Source organism: Hippoglossus stenolepis, chromosome 3 (assembly GCF_022539355.2).
Source record: "Hippoglossus stenolepis isolate QCI-W04-F060 chromosome 3, HSTE1.2, whole genome shotgun sequence".
Lineage (NCBI taxonomy): Eukaryota > Metazoa > Chordata > Actinopteri > Pleuronectiformes > Pleuronectidae > Hippoglossus > Hippoglossus stenolepis.
Window position 1 is genome coordinate 6,788,553 of NC_061485.1, and position 12,356 is coordinate 6,800,908.

The 12,356-nt window shown below is 45.5% G+C and overlaps 1 protein-coding gene across 1 annotated transcript in view; it reads left to right on the forward strand.

The window, feature by feature from the left end:
• The first annotated feature begins 4,202 nt into the window (after positions 1-4,202).
• LOC118103543 (plexin-A2) overlaps positions 4,203-12,356 on the forward strand; it is a 74,768-nt gene continuing 66,614 nt past the window's right edge. Inside the window, exon 1 of the mRNA XM_035150616.2 lies at positions 4,203-4,580. The gene's annotated coding sequence lies outside the window, so the exon portion shown is untranslated. The remainder of the gene's footprint in view (positions 4,581-12,356) is intronic.

A 12,356-nucleotide genomic window follows, 5' to 3' on the forward strand; every position in this document is an offset into this window, starting at 1 on the left:
GCAACCTCGCTGCTAGATATTACTGATATGTTGGTTGGACAACCATCCAACCAACCAACCAACTAACCAACTAATCAACCAACCAACCAACCAACCAACCAACCAACCAACCAACCAACCAACCAACCAACCAACCAACCAACCAACCAACTAATGAACCAACCAAACAACTAACCAACCAACCAACCTAACAGCCAAACAACTAACCAACCAACCAACCAACCATCTAACCAGCCAAACAACCATCCAACTACTAAACAACCAACTAACCAACTAACCAACCAACCAACCAACCAAACAAACTACTAACCAACCAACCAACAAATGGGCAGTAGCACAAACCTAATGTCATAGGTGGAGGTAAAAAGACCCAAATGGTGTTCTGTCTTCCTCAGCCTGTCTACACCACAGTTGGTTATGACGACAGGTGGAAGCAGCACATTTTCGTTGGCATGTTCCCAGATCCAGTGGAGATTTGAAACAGTCACACAAACACATTAACACCATCCCTCACACACACACACACTTACAAAAACCACCAGTCAAACCTGAAAAAGCTCCTGGCTCGAGTTTTCCTTTGGATGGAAAACATGTCTGAAAATGTTTATATGGACAAAAGAAAGGAGGTGTTTCAATGAGAAGTCTAAACAAGAACAAGTGACAAGGGGATAGATAATTGTTTTTTGCAGCACACGACTCCTTTTGATGAATGTCTCATTATATTGTGGAGATGATGGATGTGAGTGGAATAAAGCCGGGTGTTTATTTTTGACTGTTTAGGCAAAATGAGAGATACGAGGGTCTCTCAATCCTATTCTTTACACGCTGAGGTGTAACGGTTCGGAGTGAAAGGTTTTAATGGCTTTCACTTGTTATTATTCTGTGTGTTATGACAGCTTGATTGGGCCTGCGGTCTTCTTTCATTGCTGTTCCATTTGCATGCACCTCCCTTTGCCTCCTTCCACAGCTTTGTGTTGTTATGGTAATTTTCATGAAGTAGATTGCATCTAGCTGGCTGCTCCACTTGGGTCTTGTCTGAGAGAGGAGCCCGAAGCAACAGCATAATAATCATAATAAACCCATCAGAACAATGCCAGAGCAAAATATCATGCACGCCAGCACATCACACACTAGATGCCAGTTCAATGACCACTGGGGTTACCTACGTAACTAATTATAAAACACTGACAAAGCCCTGATCGCCCTCAGGTGCAGATTTCTATCAGTTTGTACTTGATTCACTCACACCCACTCGTGTGCAGAGATTATGCATTTGTGTGAGGTCAGGGTTCATTTCCAAGAGGCGGCCGAGCTAATGATCGAAACTTTCACACAGAACAGATGCCCTCTGGCCCCTGGTGTGACATTGAGGCAAAAATAAAGTGTCTACATTTTAATGCAATTAGTTTGTGTTTTTTAAATTTTCATTAAAGTCCATCCATCCATCGTCTAAATCGCTTATCCCTAACCCACACAGACCCGGGTAGAACAAACAAACTCCACACAATGCTAAATATCGTGCACACACCACACACAAGAGCCATATTTCTGTCTTCTCTGTTCATAATGTCCTAGAATAGGAATCACTCTTCTGTTGCTTCTCCTCAAGTTTCCACTTGTTATTCCAGGTGAGATTCTACTTTTCCAAACTGAAGGTCGAGGGACAGAGGTTGACATATGATGCACTAGACACAGATTTGTGATTTCGGTACTATAATAGAATGTACAGGACTTTGAACAAAGGATGGAAGTGTATTAGCAATTTGAGCAAATCGTGCAAAACAAAACTGCACACGTGTGGATGGACAGTGCATCACCAAGTCTGATTTTGTGGAAATTTGTTACTAGACAAAAGAAAGAAATGACATATACCCTTCACTTGAAGAAATGTTGAGAGTATCTGGAAGTTTGAGTTGGCAAACACAAGACATTAATCAACTAGAGTCTCCTAATGAAACCACATTTAAATTGATGAGATCTGCACCAAATTTCACACACTCATAAATACCAGTCCTCTAAACATGTCTGATGAATCAAGGAAAGTGTCAACAAATGCTCCCTGGTCCACATCCTCACCAGAATTTCATGAGTTCTTCCCTGAACCATATCACATCCATCCACCAAGTTTTGTGCTAATCTGTCTGGTAGCCTTTGTGAAATCTTGCTTACAAACAAACAAAACAGGGGTGGAAATGTAACCTCCTCAGTGAAGGTAATAACATCAAGTGTCAGGTTCTGACTGCGATGATCTCATCTTGTTGGAAACCTAAATTGCTAAGATCAAGAATAAAGGAAACATCCTAAACTTCGTAACTGATACTGAGACCAACATGGGGGAATTAAACATGGTGTTAATTTTGTAAAAGACAACAAAACACAAAATATAACAAGATCCCCACACAACTTTTATTAAGCGTCAATATTCTGCCTCTGCACCTTCAGATGTTTTGAGTGTGAGCAGAGAAACCTGTGGCCTCTCCTGAGCTCTCTCCAGGGTTGTGATCATACATTTGCTGCTCTTGGAGGAATTAAACATGAGTTTGCTTGAAAATTGAAAATTGCACCTGCCCTTGAATCAGCCCTGATACAAGCATAACAAACTACAACTCTCAGTCTACATCAAAGCCTTGACCAACATTGAATAAAACCACTATGTGCCATTCATACAAGCATGAATCATCATGCTCGGCGTGCGGTAACTCATACATCATGTCCTCTGGAGCACAATAGACAGCTCCTCCACTGATGCATCTGATAAACAGACGACAATTTGGCATTTCAGACATCCAGGAAGTTTTGTAACAAATATAAATGAATCATTGGAAGCAATATCACATCCTCACGCCTCTAAAAGCCTCTTTAACACTTACACAGTACGTCTGGAATAGTCTTTATTCTCAGCTTTTCTGTTTTCTCACCTGAACCTGCACGTTCCCTCCAGCTCTCTACACATCTGCCTATTTCCAGCACTGTTAATGTGCACGTTCACAGCCTCAGTGTTTGTTTGTGTGTCTGCAGGCTCATGTTAAGTTGTTGTTTGTGTTGGACAGGGGGATTCATGACCACCGCACCTGACACGGGGGCCAGTGAAGAGTAGCTGCCATCTGGTCGGCCCTGAGGGAGTCCGCCGGCCACCCGGAGCTGCTCCGCTCTGACATCTCCAACTCATCTCTGGAATCACCAAACGGCAGAGAATGAGGAGCAGACAGCTGGGCGATGGACCCAATGTACACCCCCCCTCCCCCACACACACATCAACACCCAGAAAACTGTCATAAGTGTTGTAGAAGTGGCTTTCAACTACGTCAGCAGTTTCTGTGGCCGTGGTGAGTATCAGAGACACGTTGTTGACTGTGTGGAGCCTGTGCATTTGTTCCTTTGAAGACAATGATACAACACAACTTCCTACATCTCCGTCAGAATCATATTTCATCCTTCACCTGAGGTGGAAAGAGACAAACATGACTCTTTATCTCTTCAACAAAGCTCCTCTGTCACTGCTTCAGTGTGTGGCTGCATGATTCCGCCTATAGATGGCAGTGTTTCAAAGGAAACTTCTGCATGCAGCTGTGTGCATTCATCTGGACTCTGGATGGAAATAAAACATTCATGAATTTATTGTCAGAGGTGGGTCTGGTGTTGTTATTTACTTGCTGACTGACCGAAGGGACAAAATCAAACTCTAAAACATTTCCCAAACCACATTTGTCATCATATTCGTTTCAGAGGATGTGAGGATTCATGTTTCAGACCACACGTATGTTCTATTTGCACATGTGCAGGTCAGTCAACACATCAACGTATGACGATAACGATCAATTTGACAAATAGCTCTGTTTCAGACACTGACATCATCTTCGTCCTGTGAGCAGCTGATAGCACAAACAGACCAGGTCCCATTTCTATTCATATATATTCACTTCAAAGTCCAGAATATTTCTCTTGTGACTGTATTGGTTATTCCTCATTAATTATTCATGTGTATTTCCCCTCATTGTATAAAATCTACAAACACTCTCATCCCTTAAAAGGACCCATAGAATATATTGCAATGCGCGCAAGTTGTGCCAAAGGGGATGACGCGATGGATGGAGGCTGGGTCTGAAAAAGCGCGCACACACTGCTACGTGAGGTGCAAGTGAACTGATGGGTGACTTCATGTGTAGCACCGGCATCTACACACACGCACACACACACACTGAGAGAGAGAGAGAGAGAGAGAGAGAAGGGAGAGCGAGAGAAAGAGAGAGAGAGAGAGAGAAAAGGAGGGAGGGAGGTTATGTGGCAGCCAGTTACAGAAAGATGATCAATCCCTGAACGAGGCGGGAGGGTCACTTGACACCGTCTCCTTCTCAGCGGCTGACGGGGGAGATGCTCACTGCTGTCCGGGTGACTTTACGGGCTGCAGCGCCCATAGGGATGAATTAACCGGCAGTTTATCTCGCTGCATCTGGCATCTGGCGTCCGCACGCATCCGCTGACTGACCGACCGAGACGCGCGGGACCTTCCAGCACCGCAAAAAAAAGAAAACCCGGGATCTGATGCTTCTCCTCCTGGACGAGTCTCCTCTTGTTTCAAGGTGAGCACACTATCATTTTACAGCAGCAGCAGCAGCAGCATCCGCCTGAGAGGTAGCGCGCAGCATGAGCGTAAAGTTGGATGAGACTTTACGCACCGTGGACGCAACGGCGGTGGCATCGTGCCCACGGGAAGACGCGGTGTTTTTGTGTTGTTATCATATCTGCTGGTCACCTGCTACAACCTGCAGATGTGTCCAGATGCCGCCGAATAGAGAGCGGCTGTAAAAACGCCTCAGCATCAGTGCCAATCTGATCCACAGGCAGCTGCTGCTCTGTGGGTGTGCTACAAATCATTTCATCATCAGTGGGATGAATCCGCTCGCCTGCATGTGCAGATTTCTGCAGAAGTCTGTACACATGTGGGGTTTTCTGTGTGGCAGCCACCAGATAACTGGCCACCGGGAGAATAGCAGAGTGAAGAACTGAGTCTGGAGAGAGTCTGTCCTCTGCTGCTGCTGCTGCTGCTGCCTCCTGCAGCTGAAGCTCAGCAGCCTTGGCAGAGCAGGAGCCACTGGGACCCTGATAAGACTGGGCAGGAGCTCCCAGATGGAGAAACTAAAGCACACACACACACACACACACACACATGTTGTATCGATGCCAGCTGCAACAATGCTGCTGACAGAGTGAATCTTTGTTTCGAGCTGCGGTCTGGAGGCAGGGTGGTGGAGGGCTGTCTGCTGGACCCTCTCTGCCTCTCACCACTCATGCAGACCAGATGAAGCCCTCTCCTCTCTGTGTGCTCTGGCTTATCTGGCCGGCCAGTTGGACGAGCTTTTATTCTCCTGGCCCCTCCAGAGTGGGTAAAGCCTCGAACAGAGATAGAGAGAAAGAGGGGGAGAAAGAGAGAGAGGGAGAGAGAGAGATGGACTGGCTTCTCTCTGTTCGTGTCCATGCCAGTCAGGCGCTCCAGCACTTAACCACTTGCCTGCTAATTATAGAATTTAAATGAATCTCCGCATTAATTCAGTGCCTCTTTTTGTGCAGCATTTGACTGTAAATGAAACTGAGGTCCGGGGCTGTGACGGTTCCTGTTCATGTGATGGTTTTCTGTTAGTAATGCAGCTGAGGGTTAACCACAGCAGACCCTGAAGTAGACCAGTTCTTAAAGAGTCACTTTATCCCAAATGACAAAAAGTCATATGTTCCATCTTAGTCCTTGTGGTTTGTGGATACGCAGATGATTTTGATCTTTCATGCTCCGGCTTTTTAAGATATCCGTCTGTGATACTTGTGCTGCCACACAAACACGATATAACCTGTTTGGATGACGGTTGTGTTTTGTGTAACAGCAACAGACCGAGATGTGGTCACTTTCCCCCTGGAACTGCTTTAAAGGCAATCAGTATAATGGAATCTGAAGTCTGTGAATCATCCATAACTTTGATTTAAAAGAAAGAAAAGTTGTGCATAAGGTTTTTAAATGCTGCTTTTTCAAGGCTTTGAGGGACACAAGAAAAAAATCCATGCGTCATTGGTGGCGACTTAAATTTCAGAGGCAAACATCAAATACAAGCCGATTTGAATTGAGGAAAAAAAGAACAATCCTATTTGCTGAGTGTAATATTTTTACTCCCCTTTTTTTCAAGATTATTTTGAATATAGAGTGATTGCAGGTTTATTTGCAGCATTATTTTTGGAGACTCTTGATCCTGGAGGCGATTCCAAAACCAGTGTAGGTGAAGTAATTCAGAACATCTGTCTCTGTCATTTTCAGGCACATTTTCACGCCGTGATTTAAGTGCTATCTCAGACTTTCGCGGAGATTAATGGGCTGTACTGTTTGTATGTGATTATATATGGGAAAGAAAGAAAAAAGGATGGAATCAGGAACACAACACTACATTGCAAATAACAGCTTTTGATTGAAATGATCTCCAGTTCAATTCCTTGACGTTGATTCTGGGGTCATTTGAATATCAGGGAGCAGGATGTGGGTCAGGGGCCGGGGCCACTCGCGCTTGCTGTGATAGTACAACAGGCGAATTAGTGTATGTAACACAATTACACGGTGTGTGAGTGCACAGCAGCTCTCTGCTACTACCCATAGCCCGAGACCCCCCACCTCCAACCGCCACCCCCCCTTCCCCCCCAGCCGCTACCCCGGCTGCCCACGGAGACGCTGATTAAACACGACTGTTCAGATGCTACAGCCCGAGGAGGAAGGAGGAGGAGAGCCCCCAGTGTGTGTGTTTTGTGTGTGCACCTCTACTGTACGTCTGTGTCTTCATACACATGTGCTTGTCGTACTGTACGTGTGAGCATTTGGTTTGTCTGTGCATCGGAGTGTGTTCATTAAATGCAATAGCCGGAAAGAAAAGAGACAACAAATGTGAAATTAAACTGACACTGACAAGAGAGGAAGAAACAAAGAGAGAACAAAATGCTGCGGATCATCAATCACTGCCGATACGCTGTTGTCTCAACTCATCTCCCCCCTTCATCCCTCTTTCAATCTTCACACTTCAGCTTGTTTCAGCATGCGATCCAGGCCTGGAGGGAGGCGGATGTGCAGGTAGAGAGGAAGGTGGAGAACAGGGAGGGTGCAGAGGTGGAATGGAGAGTGAGAGGTGGAAATAGAAAGGAGGCGGGAGTGAGAGGGACTAATAAAGATAGGAGCAGACAGAGGGAAGGAGAGAGAGAGAGAGAGAGAGAGAGAGAGAGAGAGAGAGAGAGGTGGCGGTGGAGGAGAGAAGTGACAGGGAGGAGAGGTACAAGTGGAAAGCGTGCAGCTCACCTACCAGATGGCAGCTTTGGCAGCGCTCAGCATGCAGGGATGGCGGTCTTGCAATATGGTGCATCGCCTCCAGATTGTCACACCGGCGTTGATACAAACAGTGCGATAACTTTGCTGATGTGTGTGTTTTGCTTGACTTTCTTCGGGCAGACGGCATATGGTCCTAAAGAAAAGCTGACAAAGTTGAGGGACGTCACATGAAGTTTTTCTTGTTCTTGGGAAAGTATTGACACATCATGTTTAAGTTTGCAGAACTTGCATTTTTTTCTCAAAGAGGCTCTAAAGTGTTTTTATACACAAAGAGCAGTTTTCTCATCACGACTCAGCTCATGAGAACAGATGTAAAATGTCATCTGTGGTTGTGGAGGAGGCTTGAGAAAAAAGCCTGGATGATGCCATCGGGATTTGGGGAAACCGTTCTTCAAACTTGGGGGATGTGATTCACGACACTGTTTTTTATAAGGCAGCGGGGGGTCTTACAGACAGATGCTCTTAAGTTGAACATGGGAAATAAAGGTTTCAGTGTTTTCAGAGCTTGACTCATGTTATGGATCAGAAAAGTCTGGATGTCACGTTTCTCACTGGACCTTTTTACAACAAAATCTAAAAGAAAGATGGACCACATGACAGCTTCCAAAAAGTGAACTTGAATCATCTCCGAGTTAGCTGTAGTCATTTAGTAGTAGTCAGTAATTTGTAGGTGGCGATGCATCGTCCATCTTTATTTATGGTCTATGAAGGCTACCCATTAAATGGTCATTTGTGGCCGCTCTGGTTATTGGTGTAGTTCGATTTCATACATCTCATGATGTAAAAGATTAGAGTCATGGGACAATTTGAAAGAGAAATGAAAATACTGGTCATGGAATATGTTATAAAACATGGATGGAAATCATTCTTAATGTGGTGGAGTGAGGGCAAATCTGTCTCATCGCTTAAAAACCCTTTCCCTCAATTTCAGCAAGCGCCTCTAACTCAAAACCAATTTTCATCTGTAGAAAATGAAAGATTCATACTTACTTCATGGCATGTGAGTTAGTGAAGAAGGTGGGATCTCCAGTGGATAATAAAACCAGTAGTTCCCTTAAAAAAACATCCCATTCAGCCATTAAGACTGTTAACTTCCCTAAAACGCTGAATTTGAGCACAGAGGCTTTTTAAAGAATGTTGGGTTTTATGCAATTTCAACTTAATAGATAAGAGAAATCTTTATAATTGCTTTTCCCTTTTGACTTGGCACTACAGAGAGAGTGGCAACTACTCTCCATGAAAAATGCTGCTAAGAGGCTAAGCAGGCGCTTTACTGTGACGATCCATGACTCCAGATACATTCTGTGGTGTTTGTTTAACTACAACCTTCGAGCAAAATGTGGCATTTCACAGGAAATATCAGATCCCTATACACCTGTCTTTGTCAACCACCCAGCAAACAACTGAACAGATGGAAAAGGTGGAATCCATTCCCCTGCCTCCATCACCTGGAAGCTATAATGAACCAAACATATACATTTTCACAAAGTGGAAATGTAAACAACTCAGCAAACATCTGCGGAACGAGCTGCTCGTAGGCCCGTCTTCCAAATCTGAGCCATCAGTTCGCCCTTAGTGTCGCTGCTTAGTGAGAACATCTGCAAAATGGTCCCCATCAGGTTCTACCTCCAACGAGCCCACAGCACCTGGACTACATCCGACACTGCCGACGCGTTCCGCCCTTGGCAGCCATCAAACCACCTGGGACGGTATTTAATAGAGTTTGGAGAATTAAATTTTAATTTGAGGATCAAGTCCCATTCACTGTAGATGCTTTACTTTTTTCCCCAATATGTCTTAAACCCGAAGGAGCTTTTGTAAAAAAAACTGTGTCCCATTTGCCTTCCAGTGAATTTCTATTTGAAGAAATTCACCTGTGTTTGCAGTCCTGATAGACCTCTGGCCCACAGGGCTACTGTTCTTTTTAACCAGGCTATTTCTATTTCTGAGAACTGTGGACATTTCAATGCATTTACCCCAAATCACAGTCAGAGACTTAGAGGAAGCGGGATAGAGTTTCAGAGTATAGGTTAAAATTAGGGACACGCTGGGCCGACCGTGGAGGCGGACTGAGATAATCTGGGCAGATGCTTGTATTTGCACAGCTTTTGGGTGAATGGCCACCAAAGGCCTTATCTGCACTGCGGATTAAATGTTAAATGGGTTTTGGAGCCGCAGATACTTAGAGGGAAAGTTGTTGTATCGTGGAACATGCGCCGTCTCTCCTCCTCTTTCCTGTTCCTCTCCCCCTCGCGCGTTGTCAATCGGCGTCTCCTCTCGCTCACAGTGATTTGTCAGCAGTGGATGCAGCAGCTGTTCCTTTTGCACCGTAATTTCTTTGATCGTAATTATTCGTGCCAGCTACCTCCAACCTTGGCATCCTCCATCCCATGAAGCCATATGGGCAAAGAGGGAGTTAGCCGAGAACATGCTTCTTTGGAGCGGGTTCTTTGATTTCTGTGTGCAGTGGTGTGGGAAATACGGACATATGTGCTTTACAGCCTCACATGGATCCCCTGCTTCGCTGTGTTTGATTATTTTTCAAACTTGCTTGGGTCTATAGTGTTTGCCAAATGCAATGCATTTTCTCTGTCAGGTCTCCATGATTTAGCATGCAAAAGCAATACAGGCCTGCACATCTGTAACTGAATCAGTGGGAGCAGAAATATAGCTTTCTTCTCCACAAAGAGCAATGTCAGCTCAGATGAAAAAAAAAAATGACAGACACTCAGAAGATGGCAGCATACAGTGAAATTACAGCAATAGAGAGTGAATAGCAGGCTGTTAGTCTGAAGGCTGAGAGATGCTCCTTGGTACAAAAGAGCACAACTGGAGAGGTGTTCTCTGCTCGTCCCAAGGCTTGAGATGAGAGCTCACATTTCACCGACCTAATTCTCTATTCTTTTCAGCCGCACTGTCCACAGATCACTCTGAGCCACAGTTGGGCTCCTCTGTTTATGCCTTGTTCTTCTTTTTCGCACTTAAGTGACGTTGAGGACAAGGGGCGCCGGGGCGGCCGCTGCAGCTCGGCTCTCACGCACATTCTGTGTGGCTCAGAAGAAAACGCAGCTCGCTCTGTCTTCTTCTGCGGCTGCTGAATTATAGAAGACCCTCTATTGCACTCGAGCTGCATGGGTTTTCATCACGGTGCTGGGGGTCACTTTGACTCTCCCCCTCTGCGCTCATCATATATGCAACATGAGGGCTTCGGCTGGTTGAGGGGGAGCCTGCTTGAGGTCACCATTAAGCGGGGAGGAACGACAATGAGATTTATGGACGAGCAGACAGAGCTGTGGAGAGGGATGGGAGGAGAAAGGCATGCATGGTTAAATCTGACTGTGGCAGCAGTGCCCTTCATCTGGTCCCTGCTCTTAACAGCAATTTCAGATATATGGTTCTGTATCTGCATGTATAATGCATCTGCCCTGAGATAATGGCATGCACTGCGGAGGAGGCTGCTGGCTGTGTTGTGGCGACGTGTTGGAATTGGTCCCCTATGTCACATTTCCCTCTGCCCAGGTCCCTCTCAGTATCCTGCAGTTATTAGGAGCAGAGCGTGCTGCGATGACATAGTGCCGCTTTACCGTTCCCTGCAGATGGCCTCAGCTACTCCACCATCAAAATTAGTGGCTGGCTGGAGAGTCCTAAAGGCTGCAATATCTGCGCTGACCAATAAACCAAACAACAAGAATGAAAAAAAAAAAGCAATTACGGTTTGTTTCTGTTAATATGAAACCATACCGACACACACACGGACCATTCCAGAGGAGCGGACTCATATGAAAGAAATTGTGCCATTTATCCAAATACTGGTTGTAAGATTGTTCCTCCCTGACGGAGGGAGATGTCCGGAGGATGCGCTGCTGTTTGAATTTACATTGTAGAACATAATGATGAAAATTAACCGCAGGCCAACTGTCGCAGAATTCCACTGATATCCTGTGGGTGTGTGCAGAATGAGCATCCACGCTGCACATCGTGCCCTCAGAGGCCCGCGTTTGTGTCGGAGGCGGGGGCCCCTCGCCCTGGGCTGCCCCTCCACAACGCAGCCACAGATAAAACACGCTGGACTGATTATAAAATGTTGCTTTTACTAATAAACCCTACACCACTCCCTCGAGATCCAATATGACATTCACTTAAAAGTCATCGTTAATAAAGACGGCATTTTCATGTCCTAATTCCCCGACTCATCACTGTAGGTACCAGCGACAGCCCCTGGCTCTGGCTCGCCGGCCCCCTCCTCCCGCCTGTCTCTGCCACGTTTGACCTACTTCTGTCTCCACAACATTGTAAACAGTTCTACTAATTGCCTTCATTTATTCATTTGGAAGTCAAGTTCTGTTGCGGCTGGCGCCCTCCAAGCTCATTCATCTGTAATGCCTACAATGCTGGCCCTCCCCCCAACATTGACTCGTCCGTGTAGATTTGCAGAAACCCCCCCAGACAAAAGTATCCCATCAGGCCCTAGGAGTTTACACACTGTAAGTGCTAATAAAAGCGTACAGGAGAGCGAGAAGGAGTGCTTCAGCCAAAAGCTCCCTCAACGAATCTGAAATCACCCCAGAGGAGGAACTTTATTAACTTCCATTAGCAGCCATGTGTCAAAAAACACACTTGTCTGTGCTTGTAATTATGAGGACAGATGCTGTTATGACCATTGTACTTCACCTTTCCAACCCCACTGTCTGACAGCGTTATTGCTTTTCTATAAATCTACGCCGCCGCCAAAAAAAAAGAAAATCAAACAACAGCAACAAAAAAGTTTTTTATCACCTCTGACGTGGACGACAATGACTCCTATTGTTGACTAAGTGTGAGAACAGAGACGTTTCTTCTGACCTTTAGAAAGATCATCTGCCGACCGAGCTCCCGAACTCGCACACGAATCTATAATCCAAAACGCAAACAAGTTGAAGTTCAACACTTGATGATCCGTGATGTTTGTGCTAAATCTGTCTTTCTTTTACGGGGTCGTCTTTACGCTGTTGGAAAATGTAATATCCTG